This window comes from Corvus hawaiiensis, chromosome 31 (genome assembly GCF_020740725.1).
Source record: "Corvus hawaiiensis isolate bCorHaw1 chromosome 31, bCorHaw1.pri.cur, whole genome shotgun sequence".
Classification (NCBI taxonomy): domain Eukaryota; kingdom Metazoa; phylum Chordata; class Aves; order Passeriformes; family Corvidae; genus Corvus; species Corvus hawaiiensis.
This window is the reverse complement of record NC_063243.1, coordinates 2,117,480-2,138,412: the sequence shown is the minus strand read 5'-3', so window position 1 is coordinate 2,138,412 and position 20,933 is coordinate 2,117,480. Positions and strand designations below refer to the sequence as shown.

At 53.7% G+C, this 20,933-nt stretch overlaps 1 pseudogene; it reads right to left on the bottom strand.

Moving 5' to 3' along the window:
- Nucleotides 1-20,933, bottom strand: part of LOC125318777 — an 84,016-nt pseudogene that overhangs the window by 22,071 nt on the left and 41,012 nt on the right.

The window sequence follows — 20,933 nt, the reverse complement described above, 5'->3', positions numbered from 1 at the left end:
GCCACCTCTGTCCTACCCACAGCAGCCGGGACGAGCCAGCGCTGCTCCGGCACCGGCTCCTGCCGAGGCAGCAGCGGGAAGGAGACCGCGGGCAGCCGCTCCCGCAGCGCCCTCACGCCAGGGCGAACACGGCGCCCACACGGCACAACGAACCCGCCACAGCCCCCTGCCGCCCCCTCCGCCCGCAGCCAGCCCCGAGCCCCGCCAGAACCGAGCGCGGCTCCCACCTGCGCTGGGGCCGCCTCCGAGCTCCGCCGCCGCCTCACCGGGCTCCGGCCGCCGCCGCCGCTCCCGGGCCCGCACAGACGCTCCGCCAATGGCGCCTCTGCTGCGCCACGGCCGCCCTGCCGGCGGCTCCGGGCCCGGGCTGCTCCCCGCTCCGACCAATCAGCGCGCCAGAACCACGACTGACGGCAGCACCGCCCAATCGGAGCGAGGGGCGGGCTCTGCACACGGCCCAGCCCCGCCCCGCGCTCCCAGCGCCCCCCGGGCTGCGTGAGGGGAAAGCCGCAGCTGAGGAGCAGCCCTGGAACGGGCCCGGCCCGAGCCGCCATTCAGCTGAGAAGAGAAACAAAGCTCTCCGCTGCTCCCGGCCCGACCTGCCCAGCCCTGCGTGTCGGGTGCCTCCGGCTCCTTGGGAAGCCCTGCAGCCTCGCTACTGCCGCCCCTAATTCGGAGCCTCAGTGCATGGCTTTGATTTCCCCGAGAAAGGGAAAACCGCCCCAAACCCCTTTGGCTGAGTGCACGAGGGGAGAGATTTGTGGCAGAAAACTCCCAAAGTCGTTTTTCCCCAGCTTGGGAAGAACAGCCCAAGCCAAGCGGAGCTGGGACCCCCCGGCAGCGCCTCTCTGCCGCCCCAGCTGAAGCCCTCGCTGGCTGCTCCAGGCTGGATGGGCAGACTGGGAGCACTGGGAAGGGGCCCCGGCTCGGGCCGCAGCCCCCGGGGCAGCCCCACGGCCCCACGGCAGCTCCAAGGCTCCGCCAGCCGGGATGGAACGTGGGAGGGGGAGCAGGGCAAGGCCCGGGGCTGTCGGTGCCCAGGGGACACAAGGGACAGCGGGGGCACTGCACAAGCATTTCATGCAAAAGATAAAATCATAAGGAAGACAAAAGCAACAGCAACAGTGGCACCATAGCCCAGGGCCACACAGGAACATGTCCCATTGGAGTGGGGTGATGCTGGCCCGATGTCAGGTACCCACCACAGCCGCTCTCTCCCTGCCCTCCACAGCTGGACAGGGGACAGAAAATTTAACCAAGGGCTCATGAGCTGAGATGAGGACCGGGAGAGATCCCTCATCAAACACAGTTACAGGCAAAACAGGCTCGAAACTGGAGATACGAATTGAATTTATTGCTAACAAACTCAGAATAGGATAATGAGAAGAAGACTTTTAAAAACGCCTTTCCCCCACACCTCCCTCCATCCAGTTTTACCTCCTCCAGTGGGGATGTCCCACAAACAGGGAACCCCCACAAGCCCCTCCCAACCCCCGGGGCTGGGCTGGCCCTGCCTGGATGCCGGGAGACACCAAAACCGCTCTGTCCCTGCCCTCTGCTACTGCACAGGGACAGGAAATACAAGGAAAGGCCCAGGAGCTGAGAGAAGGACCGGGAGAGATCCCGCCCTGAGCACCGGCACGGGCACAACAGAGCCAGCCTGGGCACAGGGAGGGAATTTATTCCCAACCAAATCCCAGCAGCACAAGGAGAAGGCAAAGAAATCTCTCCAACACCTTCCCCCCACCCAGCGGGGATCACCCGGAACGGGGGTCACCAGGGCTCTGCCCAACGGGGGTCACTGGGGATCATCCAACGCCGATCCTCCCACGGGAGATGGAGCTGGAGCAGCGCACGGAATTTCCCTTAGTGGTGCCTCCGTTGGTGTTGGGTCAAGGTAGAGCTCTGTGAGAAGCTCTTCCCACACTCAGGACACTCGTAGGGCCTCTCTCCGGTGTGGATGCGCTGGTGGCTGATGAGGCTGGAGCTTTGCTTGAAGCCCTTCCCGCAGTTGGGGCAGCGGAAGGGCCTCTCCTCTGTGTGAATCCGCTGGTGCACAAGGAGAGTGGAGCTGGTCTGAAACCTCTTCCCACACTCCCCACACTCGTAGGGCTTCTCCCCAGTGTGGATATTCTGATGTTGAATCAGGTTGGAGCTCCACCAGAAGCCCTTCCCACATTCCCCACACTCATGTGGTCGTTCCAAGGTGTGGATCACCTGGTGTTTCATCAGGTGGGGCCTCTGCCTGAAGCCCTTCCCACATTCCCCACACTCATAGGGCTTTTCCCCAGTGTGGATCCTCTGGTGTTCCCTGAGCTGGGAGCTGTCTCTGAAGCCCACCCCGCATTCCCCACACTCATAGGGCCTCTCCCCGGTGTGGATCCTTTGGTGGCTGACCAGGTGGGAGCTCTGGCTGAAGCTCTTCCCGCATTCCCCACACTTATAGGGCTTTTCCCCAGTGTGGATCCTCTGGTGTTCCCTCAGCCTGAAGTTCCATCTGAAGCCCTTCCCACATTCCAGGCACTTGTGGGGCTTCTCCCCGCCCTGAGGCTTCTCCCCCAGCTCCAAGCTCCCCCTGGATCTCCGGCCACCTTCCCGGCACAGGGGGGCTCTTTCCTCCTTGGATCTCTGTGGGCTGCGTTTGCAGCCCCTCCTCGTGCGGCATCTCCGGGGCTTTTCCTCCTCCTCCATCCAGCCACACCTTGGGAATGACAAATCCTGGTTTGGGGGGAGAAATAAGGGGTGAGCGCCTTGGGCTGGGGGTTCCTTCTGCCCAGGCTCATCTCTGGGAGTCTCCAGGGCTTTTGTGTCCATAAAAACTCCAAACCACCACAATTCAGCCCAAAAAACCCTCCCAGCACTTCCCCCTCTCTGATCTCTCCACTTTGGTGTTCTGGGGCTCTCCTTTCCCTGGCCTCATCAGGGTCCCGTGGCTCCCTGGTTTCCCCCTCTCTGGGGTCTCGTTCAGGGATGATCCAGGGATTTTGGAGGTCCCAGGGGTCCCTCCTCCCTGATTCTCTGCTCCAGTCTTCCAGCAATCCCAGGGGTCGCCCCTCTCCCCTCGCCCCACCCCGGGGCTCCCGGCGTTCCCCTCCACCGCTCTCCCGGGGGGTCCCCAAGACCAATGTCCCCCTCCCACCCCCGCACCGGGATGGAGCCCCCAAAATATCCCCCGAAGGGCCATTTGCGGCTCAGCTTTGGGGTCCCACAGGATCCAAACATCGCCCCCCCTCCCCTGCCCCAAAATGAAACCCTCCCAGGGACCCACAAAGAGATTTGGGGCTCCATTCTGGAAGCTGTGAGCTCCAAACACCCCCCAAGAGAAAACACCACTCAGGGAGCCTGTCACGATCTGCTAATACAAGTGAGGGTCGTGATGGTTCATTCATCCATCTCAGAGTGCAAAAGGACACAAGAGATTTCAGTTTTAATCAGAACAGTGCACCTTTATTAAGTGCCCACAACACGATAATACGACAGAGGAGAGAGAGAGATAAAGAAAACAAAGTAAAAAGAGTAGAGAGGAAGAAGGGGAGGAATAGCTACCAACAGATGAGACAAAGTCCTTGTGGTCTCCTGCCAATAGATTCGTGTTCTTTCCGTGGGGAGATCTCATCTCGGTTAATTTAGAAAGTCCCTTTATAGCCCTTTTCAGAAGTGAGGGGCAGCTGGCCAAGAGCTAGGGAAACCTCCAGCCGTTGTTATGGGGCCCGTTGCTTTGGGAAGCAGGTACAGGACAGGTGTACAGGACTGATGCCATGAAGATTTTTGCCTTTTCTTTTATACCCCTGTTATACGTTTTTACAACTTCTGTATTCCTAGTGCTTTTTGCCTACATTCTTGGACTTGTTTGTCAAGCTAAGAGACTAAACATTTTAGAAGCTTCGTAGCTAGGGATCAGTGTGCCCCAGACCCCAAGGTCCTCTCCAGAACATATTCTGTAAACCAAGATAGAACCATCCAGGGGAAGGTTCCTTGGGGAGGGGGGCTCACTTGAGCCTCTTATTGGGGAATCTTTGATAGATCTGCTAATTAGTAAAACCTATAATGTTATACCCAATGTTGGGGGGCAGAGACAAGAGAGATAGACTCTGTGGGGTGCATCTCGATGCATATGACCTGGATGTGTACACCTAAGGATCCTTAAAAACAAATACCAAGGTAAAATCCCTTTTCCCCTTCTAACTGTGTATGCCTCTTGATTTTAAGACCAGGAAAAGGCATCAGGACAGGTCATTCCTTTCCGCTTCAGCGCAGTCCTTCCTGCCTGGGCAGCGAGAACGGCGCAGTCCATTGTGACCTGCATCAATTTCCAGACACTCCACCTCAGCCAGGCCAGGCCTCCTGTGTTCAGTCTCTGTCCCTGGCGATGATCGTGAGGCAGATGAGGGATCTTCGGACCGTCTCTTACAGACCCCCCGAGGGATTTGGGGCGAGCTCCCCCTCCCCGCTCACCTGCGGGATGCTCCCGGGGCCGCGGCGGACACAGCGGGCACCGACCCCGCGCTTCCCCTGCTGCTTTTCCTCTTCCTGCTCCTCCTCTGCCTCTCTCGCTCCTCTTCCTCCCGCTCCTCCTCCCCCGCCTCCTCCTCCATCGCTCCTCCCGCTCCTCCTCCTTCCTAATCCCTTCCTAATCCCTTCTGCTCCTCTCTCCGGGCCCTTCTCCTGCTCCTTCCTCATCATTTGGGGATTTTTTGGGGGAAGGACATTGTCCCAATCTCCTCTTTTTTCAGGGTTGTTCCCCTTTCCCACAATTTTCGGGGTTTGCAGTAGCCAAACTCCTCTTTTCCCATGATTTTAGGGCTCTGGGTTTTCCTCAACTGCCCTGTTCCCAGGATTTTGGAGGGTGCTGGGAGTGCCCAGACCCCCCGATCCCAGGATTTTTAGAGACTGAGGATACTCAGACTCCTCTTTTTCCACCTTTTTGGGGCTCTGTGCTCAACCCCTGCTTTTCCTGGAATTTTGGGGGTCTGGGAGTGTCAAAACCCCCCTGTCTTGGGGTGACTTTATGATGTGTATCCCATATTGCTGCCCTATGCCCAGAAATTAATTCTTGTGCCTTTCTATGCCTCTAAACTGAGCCTGAGAGGGGGAAGGAAAAACTGAGCAAAACTTTTCCAAAGCAGTTTGCAGCTTGTTCAAGGTCACACACAGATAGCAATTGGTTTTTCCAGCTGCAGCAGGGGAGTGAGGAAGCACCCGGCTTGCTGCTTCCCGGTCAGCTTTTGGCCAGTTTCAGCTTCTTTTTCTCCGAAGGGAGACTGAGAGTTGAACTTTTTTTTTCCCTCCCCTGGAATTTTGGATTTTCTATCTTTTCTACTGGACTGCTTCAATATCAGAGCACATCGGGAGGACTTTCCATCGGGCACAGAGGGCCTGGCCCTGGGCCAAGCCCCAGCTCCGAGGAGACCAAAGGGAGGACTCGAACACTTTCCCAGGTTTTTCCTCCACAGTGAAAGATTTTATTATTGAGCATTATTTTCCTTTCCCCATGTGCTTGTTAAATAAATAGTTTTTATCTCCTTCACTTTCCTTCAAGGAAAATTTATTTTTTCCTGAACCTGGTGGGGGAGGGGTGGTGACCTGACTTCTCTCAGAGGATATATTTCTGAATTTGGCCAAACCATCAGAAATTTAGTGGCGCCCAACTGCATGGCTCAAAAGAAAGTGAAAACCTGTAGTAATTACATTTTGGTCTGAATTTATTTTATTCTGTGTTGGGGTAAAATAGTCACCATGTTGGCTGAGTTCATAATGTCTCTCTGGCTCGATGTACTCATGTCTTTCTGGTCCTTAGGCTTCATTGAGATACTGGTGGTTTTTTGGTCCCTAGGGTTGTTTGCCTATCCACAACTTGCTCCAATCTTGTCCCTGATATGTAAATTTTACAGAGGAGGGAGATGAATCAGGATTTCTATCTCGTTGTGCTCAGTGATAATGATTTATAAGAAGTTGACAGAGGTACAGGCAGCTGTTCAAAGTGTGTATGATAAGTGGTTTCTCCGTCCTAACCCCAGTCCTAGCTTCAGTAGCCTGTTTTGGGAATTTATTAGTAATTGCACCTGGATTGTTAGAGGAGGAGGAGACGGGGTTTCCCTTCCCTTTAAATTTGATAGGTTATCTTTTGAGAGTATTCAGTTTCCCCTGGATGTTAAAGACACCATCCTCCTGGTATTTTATCTGGTAATCTTCCTCCATGTAATTCACAGCTTGTCTAGAATGAGAGCTCAGATTTCCAGGGTGACTGATGAGACACCTGACCCAGAGGTGGAAAATCCTGAGTGGTGTGGGGAATAGGAGGATATAGGCCAAACCCTGAAGAAATTCTCTGACCCGATAGTTTGGGATTTCCCACCTGAACAAATTCAGAAACCAGCTGAGGTGGGGAAATATCTGAAAGAGAAACACAGTGAAAATTCGGAGAAAAGGTTTTTGCAATATGTTGGGCTTTGGCATATGCCTATGGCACACTGCAGCAGGTAGAGGGGCAGGAAGATGAATCAGCAAAGCCTGCAGACACCCCTGCAGTCACTCAGACTGCAGCCAAACCAGACAGCAAGCCCAAACCAGATGGAGAGTCTAAGCCATTGACAGTGGCTCCTGTCACGAGGAAAAAACACACAACCAAAACCAATCACCCAGTGAAAGATGAGGATAATGCAGGGGAAGGAACCTCAAAACCACCACCTGACTCAGGCACAGAAACCATTACTGAGTCCATGTCCATAAAGGACCTTCACAGCCTAAGAAAGGACTACACCCGAAGGTCTGATGAAGCCATAATAAGTTGGATGGTCCGTATTTGGGATGCGGCAGGTGATGATGGGATGCTGGACGGTGCTGAAGCGAGGCATTTGGGATCCCTGTCACGTGATCCAGCTATCGACCAAGCGATGATAAGGGGGGCTGACTCTGCCAGTCTCTGGAGACGGGTTTTGAATGGCACAAGGGATAGATACCTGTGCAGAGATGATCTCTACATGCAGCAAACCCAGTGGAAGACCACAGAACAAGGGATCCAGTGCCTGAGAGAACTAGGGGTGGTAGAGATTGTCTTCACAGATGACCCAGGATTGAGGAGCCCAGACCGGGCCAGAGTTAATCCATTCATGTGGCGAAAACTCATACGGCTCGGGCCACAAGAATACGCTTCTGCTTTAGCAGTAATGAAACTGGACTACGGTGCAACTGAGACCATGCAGGATATGGCAGTGAAGCTCCGAGTATATGCAGACTCCGTACATGGCCCAACACATGCAAAAATCGCAGCTGTGGAAACACGTGTGCAGAAAATGGAGGATAAGATGGAGAAGAGTCTCCATAAGATTAAGAAGGAGATCAAAGAGGGCCTTCTCCAAATCTCGACAGTACAGATCAGAGATTCTGATACCAAACGCAGACGCTCCCCAGAAAGAAAGTCCCTCCCACAAAGAGAGCTGTGGGATTTCCTGTGTGATAGTGGGGAAAACATGAAGAACTGGGGTGGACAGTCTACTTCTGCTCTGGCAGCACGAGTGCGTGAATTGAAGGAGCACAAGTCTCAGAAGGGAAGTTCCACCAAAAAGGAAGTAGCTCCAGTTGCCTGTAGCCAAACTGCTGGAAATGATGGAAAAGACAATGACATGTCTGATTCCCATGAAGGAACCTCTAAGATGCAGGCCCAGGGAAAGAAGGATAACCAGGCATAGAGGGGCCCTGCCTCCCAGATAGAGGCCAGGGAAAACCGTGTTTTTTGGACTCTGTGGATTCGTTGGCCTGGTACATCAGAACCACAAAAATATGATGCCTTGGTTGACACTGGTGCGCAGTGTACAATAATCCCATCGCAGCATGTGGGGGTAGAATCTGTTTCTATTGCTGGTGTAACAGGTGGATCACAAGATTTGACCTTGGTGGAAGCTGAGGTGAGCCTGACTAGAAATGAGTGGAGGAAACATCTCATTGTGACTGGCCCAGAGGCCCCGTGCATTTTGGGCATAGACTTCCTCTGAAGCGGGTATTTCAGAGACACAAAGGGACTCAAAGCTATTCCAGCTTTGGAATAGCTGCTGTGGAGACAGAAGGCATTAAGCAATTGAAAACCCTGCCTGGACTATCAGAGAACCCATCTGCAGTAGGCCTTCTGAAGAGGGAAGAACAAAGAGGACCAATTGCTACCTCGACAGTGCATCGCTGACAGTACTGGACAAATCGAGATGCTGTGATTCCCATACACAAGATGATCCATGAGTTGGAGAGCCAAGGGGTGGTCAGCAAGACCCACTCACCCTTCAACAGCCCCATCTGGCCTGTGCGCAAGTCTGACGGGGAATGGAGATTGACTGTGGACTATCGTGCCTTGAATGAAGTGACTCCACCATTGAGCGCTGCTGTGCTGGACATGTTGGAGCTCCAGTATGAGCTGGAGTCCAAAGCAGCGAAGTGGTACGCCACTATTGACATTGCTAATGCTTTTTCTCCATTCCTCTGGCAGCAGAGTGCAGGCCTCAGTTTGCTTTCACCTGGAGGGGCGTGCAGTACACCTGGAACCGACTGCCCCAGGGGTGGAAGCACAGTCCCACCATCTGCCATGGACTGATCCAGGCTGCACTGGAAAAGGGTGAGGCCCCAGAACATCTGCAGTACATTGATGACATCATTGTGTGGGGGAACATGGCAACAGAAGTGTTTGAGAAAGGAGAAAAAACCGTCCAGATTCTCCTGGAAGCCGGTTTTGCCATCAAGAAGAGCAAAGTCAAGGGACCTGCTCAAGAGATCCAGCTCCTGGGAGTGAAATAGCATCAGATTCCCACTGAGATCATCAATAAGATCACAGCAATGTCTCCACTGACCAACAAGAAGGAAACACAAGCTTTCCTAGGCGCCATAGGTTTCTGGAGAATGCACATTCCTGAGTACAGCCAGATCGTGAGCCCTCTTTACCTGGTTACCCACATGAAGAACGATTTCCACTGGGGCCCTGAACAGCAACAAGCTTTTGCCCAAATCAAGCAGGAAATCGCTCACGCCGTAGCCCTTGGCCCAGTCAGGACAAGACCAGAGTGAAGAACGTGCTCTACTCTGCCGCCGATAGCAATGGTCTGTCCTGGAGCCTCTGGCAGAAGGTGCCTGATGAGACTCGAGGTCGACCACTGGGATTCTGGAGTTGAAGCTACAGAGGGTCTGAAGCCAACTACACCCCAACAGAGAAGGAAATCTTGGCAGCCTATGAAGGAATCCAAGCTGCCTCTGAGGTAATCGGCACTGAAGCACAACTCCTCCTGGCACCCCGACTACCGGTGCTGGGGTGGATGTTCAAAGCAAAGGTTCCCTCTACCCACCATGCCACCAATGCCACATGGAGCAAATGGATTGCTCTCATCACACAGCGCGCCTGTATCGGAAAACTGAATCGCCCTGGGATTTTGGAAATAATCACAAATTGGCCTGAAGGTGAAAACTTTGGTCTCGCTGATGAAGAGGAACAAGTGACACGTGCTGAAAAAGCTCCACCGTACAGCCAGCTGCCATCAGAAGACACACGCTGCGCTCTTTTCACCGACGGCTCTTGTTGAATCGTAGGGATAAAACGAAAGTGGACAACAGCTGTATGGAGTCCCACATGACGGGTTGCAGAAGCTACTGAAGGAGAAGGTGGATCAAGCCAACTCGCTGAACTCAAAGCTGTTCAACTAGCCCTGGACATAACTGAAAGAGAGAAGTGGCCAAAGCTCTACCTCTGCACTGATTCATGGATGGCAGCCAATGCTCTGTGGGGATGGCTGGAAAAGTGGGAAAAAGCGAATTGGCAGCGTAGGGGAAAACCAATCTGGGCTGCTGAAGAGTGGAAAGACATCGCTGCCTGAGTAAGAAGCTGGTTGTGAAAGTCCCCCATGTAGATGCTCATGTCCCCAAGAGTAGGGCTAATGAGGAACATCGCAACAACAAGCAGGTAGATCAGGCTGCAAAGATAGAAGCGTTACAGATAGACTTAGATTGGAAACATAAAGGAGAGTTGTTCCTAGCTCGATGGGCCCATGATGCCTCAGGCCATCAGGGCAGAGATGCCACCTATAAGTGGGCATGAGATCGAGGGGTGGATCTGAGCATGGACAGTATCTCCCAGGTTATCCATGATTCTGAGACGTGCGCTGCGATCAAGCAGGCCAAGCGGGTGAAGCCCCTCTCCAAATTCCTCTGAAGCATCCAGGACAAGTGGTGTCTAAAAGCAATACCCTGTTCCAAGGGAGGCAAGGAAGGGGTTACAGCCTCTTACTGAGTCCCTGCTAAAGGCAGCGCTTCTGGAGCCAGGCATCTCTCCCTACAACACTCCTCTCCTGCCAGCCAAGAAACCCCACCATGGACACCAGAAGGAAAGCACAATTTTCAAGGCTTCAAAAGCAGATTAACTGAGCCTCCTGCCCTGGCCCTCTCAGAAAATAGACTCAGACAGGGGAACTCATTTTACAGGAAAGATCCTTCAGGCCATTCTGGCTGCTTTAGGAACACAGTGGCACCTCCAAACCCCCTGGCACCCCAGAGTTCGGGTCGGGTGGAAAGAATGAATGGAGAAATAAAGAAACACCTTCTGAAGCTGCTGAGAGAAACCAAGATGCCACGGGTACGGCTGCTGCCATTGGCTTTGGCAAGAAGAAGAGCCAGACCCAGGCCAGATATTCAATTATCTCCCCTGGAACTGATGTTTGCAATTCCTCACCCCAGTAATTCCCGACCTAGTGGGGGATGGAGATCAGGGATGTCTGTTTCAAGCAGTCTGTCGCCACAATCCTGTCTCTTGTGAAATCTCTTCCACAGGAAGCTCGGCTGGCACAGACCCTGCCTTGGGACTTTAAGGGATGTTACACCTCTCAACGGAGATGAGCTTAACATCTCAACAGACTGGGAATAGCCCAAAAGATACCCAAAAGATAACGCCCATCAACAAAACATCAACGCCCATCAGCAAACATCAAGGAACAGCTACCCCAGACACTGCCCCCGGCACAGCTGGAGACCCCTGCTCTGGAAAAGGCTGAGAAGGAAATCAAGGAGTGTGCACCTAATTAACATCAGAGGCCAAGCAATCCCGGGCCAATAGGAAACCAAATACTAAGAACTACCCAACTTGGAACCAATGAACATTAAACCGACGGATTTCTATGGGTTTAGACTGTATAAAGTTGAGGAAAAATCGAGTAAAACTCGTGTGCCATGGAATGATTTTCTCTGCACACCCGGGCTCTGTGTGCATGAAATGATTTCTGTTGCACATCCTGGCCAGAATAAAGTAATGCCTTGACCCTTAACACTAAAAAGGTCTTTGGAGAGTTTTTGTTCTTCCCACAGTTTCGGTGACAAAGTTACAGCATTAGAATATTTTTTCTTAATAATCCTACCTAGATATTGTCAGTTTGGTCTGGGCCAGGGGTGTGAGAGTCAATTTTTAGTCTTAGGGGAAGAAGCAGCAAAAATCTTTATTGCTTTGGAGGTATTTTTGTGTATGTGTGTGCGTGGCTGTTAGTGATGGCAGAATTTTGGAATGAGTTTTTCGATGTTCACCTTTAGGTTGCATTTTGCAAAACTGGAAGAGCTTTAAAACTGACCCTTTAACTCCTGAAAAGTTCATAGAATATTGGTTGAAAAAAATAAGGAAAGAAACAAAAAAGCCGCTTTTTGGGGAGGGGGGAGAGACACTTGTGAGTCACCTGATGGCTGCCCTGGAGGAGAAGCTTCCTTCCAGGCTGCCAGCAGAGGAGCTTTAGAAATGCAAATTAACTCTGCTGCGGGAAGTGTGCACAATGTCCCAGGCTCTCCTTGCCTGCCACAGGAATTGGGCTGATTCCCTCTGCCCCTCACCCCAAGCTCTGCCTCCCTGCACTGACGGAATTTGCATCGCTAAAGGCAGAGCCCACACTGAGCATCTCTGACTCTGCAACAGAAATCCCTGAAGCTGCAAAGGAAAACAGCAAACGGAGAATGTTGGGAGAACTTCACTCACAAAAGCAGGGGGGAATCATCCCTCTCCCCACTCCAACATCTGCTGGCACTCTCTGTGTTATAACAGGGTGGGTTTGACCACTGGGCTGCTTTTGCTGACACAAGGTCAGCGAAATCACTTGGGAATGCAAGGATGTGATGATTTAATCAGAGAAAAGCAGTCAATTGATGCATCCCTGGCATTTTTGGCAGCGCCCAAAAATGGGGAAAAGATGAACGGCCACCAGAACAAATCCTACAACACCATGGAGCAGCCCCTGGGAACCCAAACAAATTCATACCAGGTGCCAGAGAACCCACTGATCATTTCAATGCATCATTAGATTACAAGCTGTCCTCCAAATCATAACCAAGCACACAGCTCCAGCTCCTGACCTTCTCACCCACCAATCCACTCCCATGAGCAGCGCCACATTTCACCCTGGGATGGCATCAGATTCTCTTCCAGCAGAAGGACCAGCAGGTTGTGGAAAATTAAATGACTCAAAGTGCTCTTGGCAAAGAGATGGCAAAGTGGTGAAACAGAGAACAAAGGAAATAAGAAAGCAGCTCATGTACCAGTCCAAATGTGGAAAGGATGGGAATAGGACACGTTTTCATGGTTCCCTGGCAGACCATGGGTTAAACCAATGCTGTTTCTCCTCTCAGGTGCTGCAGCAACTCTCATCTTTTTACCATGCACCACACCTTGCTCAGTGCAGCTCATTCAGCAGGGGATCAAGGGCATGCAGGTGGCAGCCAGGCCTCCTGACCCAGAAACGGCTACAAAAGGACACAGAATGAGGTCACTGAGAATAATCCCAAAACCAAAGAAGGCCCAGGAAGAACAGATTGAGGCATTTTTAAAGTTTGTAAAGAAAAGTACTGAGAAACTAAGAAGAGGGGGAATTAAAAGGAAAAAAATGAACGTGTCTTTAAAAACAGATGGTGTGAATCCCATTGGAGATAGGGAAAGGAACTTGGAGAGAAGGAAGTAAAGAAAGAAAACAGAAAACCATCAGTTTTAGAAAATGTTACTAATTGACACGAACTGCTGCTCAGCCAAGCTCCTGCTAAATTCCTGAACTTCCCGAAGAAGAACAAAGACTTAACAGAGCCATGAATATCGGATGTTATACAAAGTAGGGGTGCACATTAAGGGGCACATGCAGCAGGCGGATCGGGAAGTCTGTACCTTCCAAGGACCTCAGCCACTGCGGAAAGGGACACGGAGATGCGGCCGGGCAAATCGGCATAAAAAGGAGGCTGCGTCCTCCAACACTTGGACAGACCCCACGGGAAATGCCCCGTGGCCTCTCCCTTTGTCCACGAATAAAGTTACTTTTACACGACTCCTCCGGCTCCTCTGGGGACACAAACCTCTGGCCACGGGAACTTTCCCGCACACTGCCGGCCACGGGGCAGCCACCTCTGTCCTACCCACAGCAGCCGGGACGAGCCAGCGCTGCTCCGGCACCGGCTCCTGCCGAGGCAGCAGCGGGAAGGAGACCGCGGGCAGCCGCTCCCGCAGCGCCCTCACGCCAGGGCGAACACGGCGCCCACACGGCACAACGAACCCGCCACAGCCCCCTGCCGCCCCCTCCGCCCGCAGCCAGCCCCGAGCCCCGCCAGAACCGAGCGCGGCTCCCACCTGCGCTGGGGCCGCCTCCGAGCTCCGCCGCCGCCTCACCGGGCTCCGGCCGCCGCCGCCGCTCCCGGGCCCGCACAGACGCTCCGCCAATGGCGCCTCTGCTGCGCCACGGCCGCCCTGCCGGCGGCTCCGGGCCCGGGCTGCTCCCCGCTCCGACCAATCAGCGCGCCAGAACCACGACTGACGGCAGCACCGCCCAATCGGAGCGAGGGGCGGGCTCTGCACACGGCCCAGCCCCGCCCCGCGCTCCCAGCGCCCCCCGGGCTGCGTGAGGGGAAAGCCGCAGCTGAGGAGCAGCCCTGGAACGGGCCCGGCCCGAGCCGCCATTCAGCTGAGAAGAGAAACAAAGCTCTCCGCTGCTCCCGGCCCGACCTGCCCAGCCCTGCGTGTCGGGTGCCTCCGGCTCCTTGGGAAGCCCTGCAGCCTCGCTACTGCCGCCCCTAATTCGGAGCATCAGTGCATGGCTTTGATTTCCCCGAGAAAGGGAAAACCGCCCCAAACCCCTTTGGCTGAGTGCACGAGGGGAGAGATTTGTGGCAGAAAACCCCAAAAACTCAGAGCAGGGTAATGCGAAGTAAAAGAAGACCCTTCCTAACTTCTTCCTCCCACCCCTCCCTCCTTCCATCTCCACCTCCCACCCCGGCAGTGCAGGACACAGGGAATTGGGGCCATGCTCAGTTCATCCCCGGTGCCTTCTCCCGCTGCTCAGGGACAGGAGTCGTTCCCCTGCTGCACTCTGGGCTCCCTCCCACCAGACAGTTCTCCAGGAACTTCTCCAGCCTGAGTCCGTCCCACGGGCAGCAGTCCCCTCACACTGCTGCAGCCCCGGGGGTCACTCTGCCCCGGGGTCAGTCCTGCAAGGACAGGCTGCTCCAGCAGGGCCCCTCTGTCCACGGGTCTCGCACGGGGTCACAGCCTCTCCTCAGGCATCCCCTGCTCCGGTGGGGGCTCCTCCAGGGGCTGCGGGGTATCTCTGCATCCCCGTGGATTTCCAAATCTCTTCCACATTCCAAGCCCTTGTGGGGCTTCTCTCTACCCTGAGGCTTCTCCATCAGCTCTGAGCTGTGGCTGGATCTCCGGCTGCCTTTCTGTCTCACGGGGGGTCTTTCCTCCTCGCAGCTCCCTGGGCTGGGTTTGCAGCCACTCCTCGTGGATCTCTTCAGTTTTTCCTCCCCGCTGGATTCCTGCACCGAGGAGCTGCTGAAAGCGGCCTCTTCCACGCGGTTCTGCCACAGGGATTTGTTCCCCCTGGTCTCCATCTGCAGCTCAGTGCCTGGGGCAGGAAGGAGAAGGAGAGGAAGGGGCAGGGCGAAGGGAAAAGGAAAAGGTAGAAGGAGAGGAAGGAACAAGAAGAAGAAACCAGGGAAGAAGGAGAGGAGGAAGGAAAGTGGAAGGAATAAGGACAGAACGAGGAGAGGAAGGAGAGTGGAGAAGGAGAGGATGCAATTTGCCTCCGTGCCACAGGGAAGGGGAAGGAGATCCCCCCAGTCCATCCCCGGCAGGACGGCGTCGGCAGCGGGGTTGTCCTGCAGCCGGGGGTGATGCTGGGCTGGGAGATGGAGCAGGAGAGAAGGGAAAGGGGCAGTGACTTCCTCCTCACCTGCCTGGGGCTCCCGGGGCATCTTCCTCTTCCTCACAGCCTCCTTCTCCTTCTGGCCATAGCTTTGGAATGACAAATCCTGTTTTCAGGGCAAAAACAAGGGGTGAGTGTGTTAGGTTGGGGGTTCCTCCAGCCCAAGTCCATCTCTAGAAGTCACCAGGCATTTGTGTTCATAAAACCCTTCAAAATATTAAGATCCAACCACAAAAGCCCTAAACACAGAGACACAGCCCCAAAACTCCCAAAATCTTGATATACAGGAAAAACTCCTCCACAATAGGAAAATTCTGCCCTTCAAAAAACCAAACCACCAACATTTAGACCACTAAAGCTCAGAAACAACAGGATTCCCGCCCCCACCCCAAAAATTTAGAAAATATCAAGATTCAGCCCAAGAGATCCAAATTCAAACAGAAAACTCCAAGATTCAGCAAAAATAACCTCTCAGGAGTTCCCTCTCTCTGGGTTTCTGGGGGTCCTGTGTATTTTGAGGTTCCCCCATATCCGGGATTCCCACCTTCTCTGGGCTATCAGGAGTCTGGGGAATCCCAGGGGTCCCCCCTTTCCAGGCTCCCCACTTCGGTGTCCAAGGGGTCCCTGGTTCCCCTGCTCTCCATCTTCCCCCTCCCTTCAGGCTGCCAGGGGTCCCCCAGCTCCGGGATCGCCCCTCTCCGCTCTTCCCACTTTGTGGCTCTCGGGCTTCCCCCAAACCTGGATCTCCCAGGCAGTCCCTGAAACCGGTGTCCCTGAAACCGGCGTCCCGCTCACGCTGCACCGGCACCGGCCGCCTCAGGCGGGCGCTGCGGGCGCTGCGGGCGCTGTTCCGCTGCCGCTGCCTGGCGCCGCGGACGCGGGAGTAGCGCCCGCCCGGCCCGGGGCTGCCGATGGCGGCCGGGCCGGGGCCTGCGCGGGCCCCCGGGAGCCGCACGGGCGGCCTCGGCCTGGCCGGGCCCCGCAGCCTGAGCTGCCCCGGCTGCTTTGGGCCGTGCCGGGGGCGTCTCCCCGACGCCCAAAGTCACCGGCGTGGCCGGCCCCAAACAGCGCCCGTGGAGCGCGCTCGGTGCCGGCGCGCTCGGCGGGGAAGCCCAGAGAGTCACCGAGGTGCCCAGAGACCCTGCCGGGCACCCGGTGCCATTGGCACCCGGGCAGCGCCAGCGTCGCCCCGAAACCACGTCCCCAAGGGCCACATCTGCACAGCTCCTGAACGCTGCAGAGACAAGGACTCCACCACTGCCCTGGGCAACTTCTTCCAGTGCCTCACGCCTCTGCCAAGGAAAAACTGCTTCAGATCTTGAATCTGAACCTCCCCTGGTGGCATCAAAGGCCACGGACATGACTGCAGGACTTTGACTCAACAAGTGGAAGCTGACTTTAAGAAATAGTAATAGTTTAAAAAAAAAACCCCGGAAATTAAAACAACCTCCTCATACAGGAAAAAAGAATAGGAATAGGAGTAGGAATAGGAATAGGAATATTGTGATGATGAAGAAATAGCAGTAGTAAATAGGAGGAAGAAGAAAAAGGAATAGAATATTAATAAAAATAGTAAGTTGAATAAGAATAAGAAGAACATAGGAATAAGAAGAAGAAGAGGAAGAAGAAATAGTAGTAAGCAATAAGAATATGAAAAAGAAAAGAATAAGCATAACAAGTGAATAAGATTAATTAGAATAAGAAGAATATGATAAAGAAGAAAAAACAGTAGTAGTAAATAAGAAGAAAAATTAAAATAGGAATAAGAAGAATAAGAGTAAGACAAAAAAGAAGAAGAAGCAGGAGTAGTAGAAGTAATTAAAAAGAAGAAGGCAAAGAAGAAGAAGACTTAGATGAAGAAGAAGGAAATAGTAATAATAATAAGAAGAATATCAAATTAAAATACACATCCACACATCCTCTAGAATCCCATCCCTCCCATTTGTTGTTACAATAAAATGCATGTCCAATACAATCCGTTTGTTGTCCTCATATGGTCTCACTTGCACCTTCCCTGGGGCACAGGCGTCTCTCCCTCTTGGCATCCTAACCCATGGGCAGGGTCCCTTCCAGCCACAAGCATGCCAGGATTCTGTCAGGGACTCCCTTCCCTTCTTCCCTCTGCTTCCAGCTGGAAAATGTGCAGCAAAGCAGCCTTTGCTGTCTGCTCTGGGAGCCCTCCCAGCTGCTGGACCTTGTCCCCTGGCCCTGCACAGCTCCCTTGGGAGGCACGGCAGGACCAGCAGCGTGGGAGCCTCGGGAATGCCCCTCTGGGATCCATGGCACACACTGCAATGAGCTGGAATTCCAGTTCCCAGTGAGGAAAAGATGTTCCTGCCCTTCAAGGCAAAGCTCTGAAGGGGCTGAAACCCAAGTGGAGCAAGATCTTACAGTGACATTTCACTGCCAGCCTCCATAACTTCATCCAGGGCTGCTTTAGCTCCTGGATTGGGGAAAAAAAACCATCAGGGGAGGGTCTTTGGCTGGGAGCTGCCCTGGGCAAAGGGAGACACTGGGAGGGAAAAGAGCAGGCAAAGGAAGGCAGGAGAGAAAGGAGGACCCGGCCAAGAGCATCACTCCGGATCTCTGAGGGAAGGGGAAACCTTTTGTTGTATGGAAACCAACAAAAACTCGGAGTATCTCTGCCAGGCCACTGAAGGCCTCTCCTGCCCCACTCCCCTCAAGCAAAGTGCCCCTCCTTGCCCATCCTCGCAGCACTGTCCTCATGCCCTTCTGCTCGTTGTGGATGATGGGGCAGAGGGTTTGTTCCAGGGCATCCTGCAAGCACCAGGCAGGACAGTTCCACCAGGATGGGAACCCAGCTCAGAGCTGAGGGACTCAGAAAATCTAAACACCAACACAACACCAACAGGGCACATTTGTCACTTTTGCTACAAAAGGCAGCACTGAAAATGATGGGTAATGAGAGCCTCCTAATCACCCCAATTCCTTCTCCATTTTAAACTTTCTCTGAAATAACCAGAATAGCTCTTCAAATTCCTTCATCTTTGTCAGTCCCAGATCTTTGGAGAGCAGACTGGGGAAGAGAGCACAACATCAGCATGTTGGTAATCAGACATGGCTTGTTGTCCATTTCTCCTTACTCAGTTACAGCAGTAGATATTGGGAATAACCAGCTGTCCTGAGGAATTTTTCCTGCAGCAAGTTATTTTCCTGTCATGGTCCATCTGTAATTTTATTACTTTATTACTTATTAAATGACTTATTACTTATTAAAACACCAACATACATACAGTACAGCACCTTGCAATTACTCCCCCTTATATTTATAAACCTCAAAGTCTTCCAGGTCTTAACAACATCTTTCTTCTATTCTTACTCTTTGGGTGCATCAAAAGACTCCTACTGACAGCAGTAGAGAAAACCTTCTCGTTAAAGAGTACCAGTGGTACAAGATCTACCCAGGCAGCCGTAGCCGTGGCTACCAGAGAAACATCTTGCTGGGATGATACCCAAAGCCCCCCAGTTTAAGGTTTAAGTTTCCTTTATTTTTTTAAACAAAAACGGGGGAGATGTTGCTGTGCACCTTTCCCCCCGTACTTGGTCTGTCCCAGTTCATTTCATTGTCAATCAGTTTGTAGTTTCCCCTCCCCTTGCTGCATTGTATACGCCTTGCCTTAGCTGCCAATCCTTGATGTACACCACCCCTTTCCCCTCCCCCTTCTAGAAAGTTCTTCTCCCCTCGATACCCCCTTGGTCCCTTTGAATTTCTCCCCTCCCCTTCTTTTCCCTCATTGGCTAATTGTATGTCACTCCACCTGTGAACCCTCCCCTTCTCCTTCCCCACTGGTCCTGAGATTGTTGCCGCCCTTTGTCCAACCCCCCTTTAAAAAGCTGTGCAACCCCTTTTCTGGGGTCTTCGGTCCCTGCTCCCCCTGAGGACAAATAAAGCCGTGGATACTCTACTGGAGTCCCCTCCTTCCTTCTTGCCTCTGCCTGCGAGTGCAAACCATTCAGCACCCTGAGAGCTTTGCCTCTTGCGGCGAGACCAGCTTCATCTTGGTCTTCGGAGCGCATCAGACCCGTCACTGCGAGTGACCGGGCAGCTCCAGCAGCGACAGTTATGTACTTGGAATCGCCGTGCTTATGCTCAGTGGCAAAAGCACAAACCCAGAAGCAAGGCAGAAAAGGGTACTTACTTTCAAGACATGCGAGATTTGTAAAGAATTACAAATGACCAAAGAAAAAGGGGGGATTGAGAAACGGGTGATCAATACTTAACTCATGTAAGCACAGTTAACTATTGGGAGACAGCAAATGTTAATCACAAAAGCGGAGAAGCAGGATTCGCCCTAATCTTGTCAAGATAAGAGGAACAAGAATCTGTTTGAAACCAGCACAGAAACTGCTGAGTCACCCCACAAAGGACTGCCCGTGCTCCAGAAAGAAAGGTGAAAAGGGCATTGTGATGAAGAGTACGGATCTTCATTGGAAAGACCCGAGAGGAAGAAGAGGAGCCTTCCTCAGTGCGACCACCAGGACACACCACTCATGTGTGACACATATGCTAATGATATTAATGACTTCCAAGAACTGATTTGTATAACCACCCCTAGCCCAAAGAATGTGATGAATATTCATGAATTTTACCCATAATATTGTGTTGTAGGAAGTGCCGTGTGTGTGTGTGTGTGTGTGTGTGTGTGTGTGTGTGTGTGTGTGTGTGTTTTTGGAGGAGAGATCCCCCACGTATCCGGCGCTGAATAAAGCAAATACCCACTTCTCTGACTGTCTCTGAAGTGCCTCTTGGCCCAGTTTGGGCGATTCAGGATCCCAAAAAGCTTCCAGGGATCCCAAAATCTCCAAAATCCTGTCAGGGATCCCAAAAACCCCATCAGGAACACCCCCAAACCTGCTGGGACATGACTCGCATGGTGGCCAGGACTGCAGACCCCAAAATCCTGAAAGGGATCCTAAAAACCCCATCAGGGATCCCCTGGCACAGGTCCCGCATGCAACCGCAAAACCCCCCAAAAATTCATCAGGGGGTCCCATAAAGCCCTCAGGAACACCCCAGGAACCCCAAAACCTGGCTGCGACAGGTTCTGCGTGGTGGCCAGAACTGCGGACCCCAAAATCCCATCAGGGACACCCCAAAATCCTGTCGGGGACCCCCTCCCGTGTTGGGGACAGTCCTGGGGTGTCCCCCCATCCCCTCCCGGTTTGTCCCTTGTCCCCCTCCCGTGCTGGGGACAATCCGGGGGTGTCCCCCCCATCCCCTCCCAGTGCATCCCGTGTCCCCTCCCGCCTTGGGGACATTTGGGGACACCCCCGTCACCCAGGTAGCCGCACGGCCACGTCCCGGCCGATGCCCGAGGAGCAGCGGTGACAGGGACAGTGCGCGCCGGGGGGCGGCCATGGCTGTCACCCCCCCCCCCCCCCCCCCCCCGGGGAAAGGCTCTTAACGGGATCAGCGCTCACGTGGCACCGGGACCGGGATCAGGATCGGGATCGGGGTCAGGATCAGGGTCAGCCACTCCCGGGATCGGGGTCAGCCACCCCCGGGATCGGGATTGGGGTCCGAACCTTAGTCAGGATCGGGGTCAGGATCGGGATCAGCCGCCCCTGGGATCGAGATCGGGGTCAGCCACCCCCGGGATCGGAATCGGGATCGGGACCGGGATTAGGATAGGGGCCCGCGCCCCCGGGACGGGGGGAGATTTGGGGACATTCTTGGAGACAGCACAAAGTGTGGGGGGAGCTCGGGGGGCGGCCCCCTCTCCTGGGGACCCT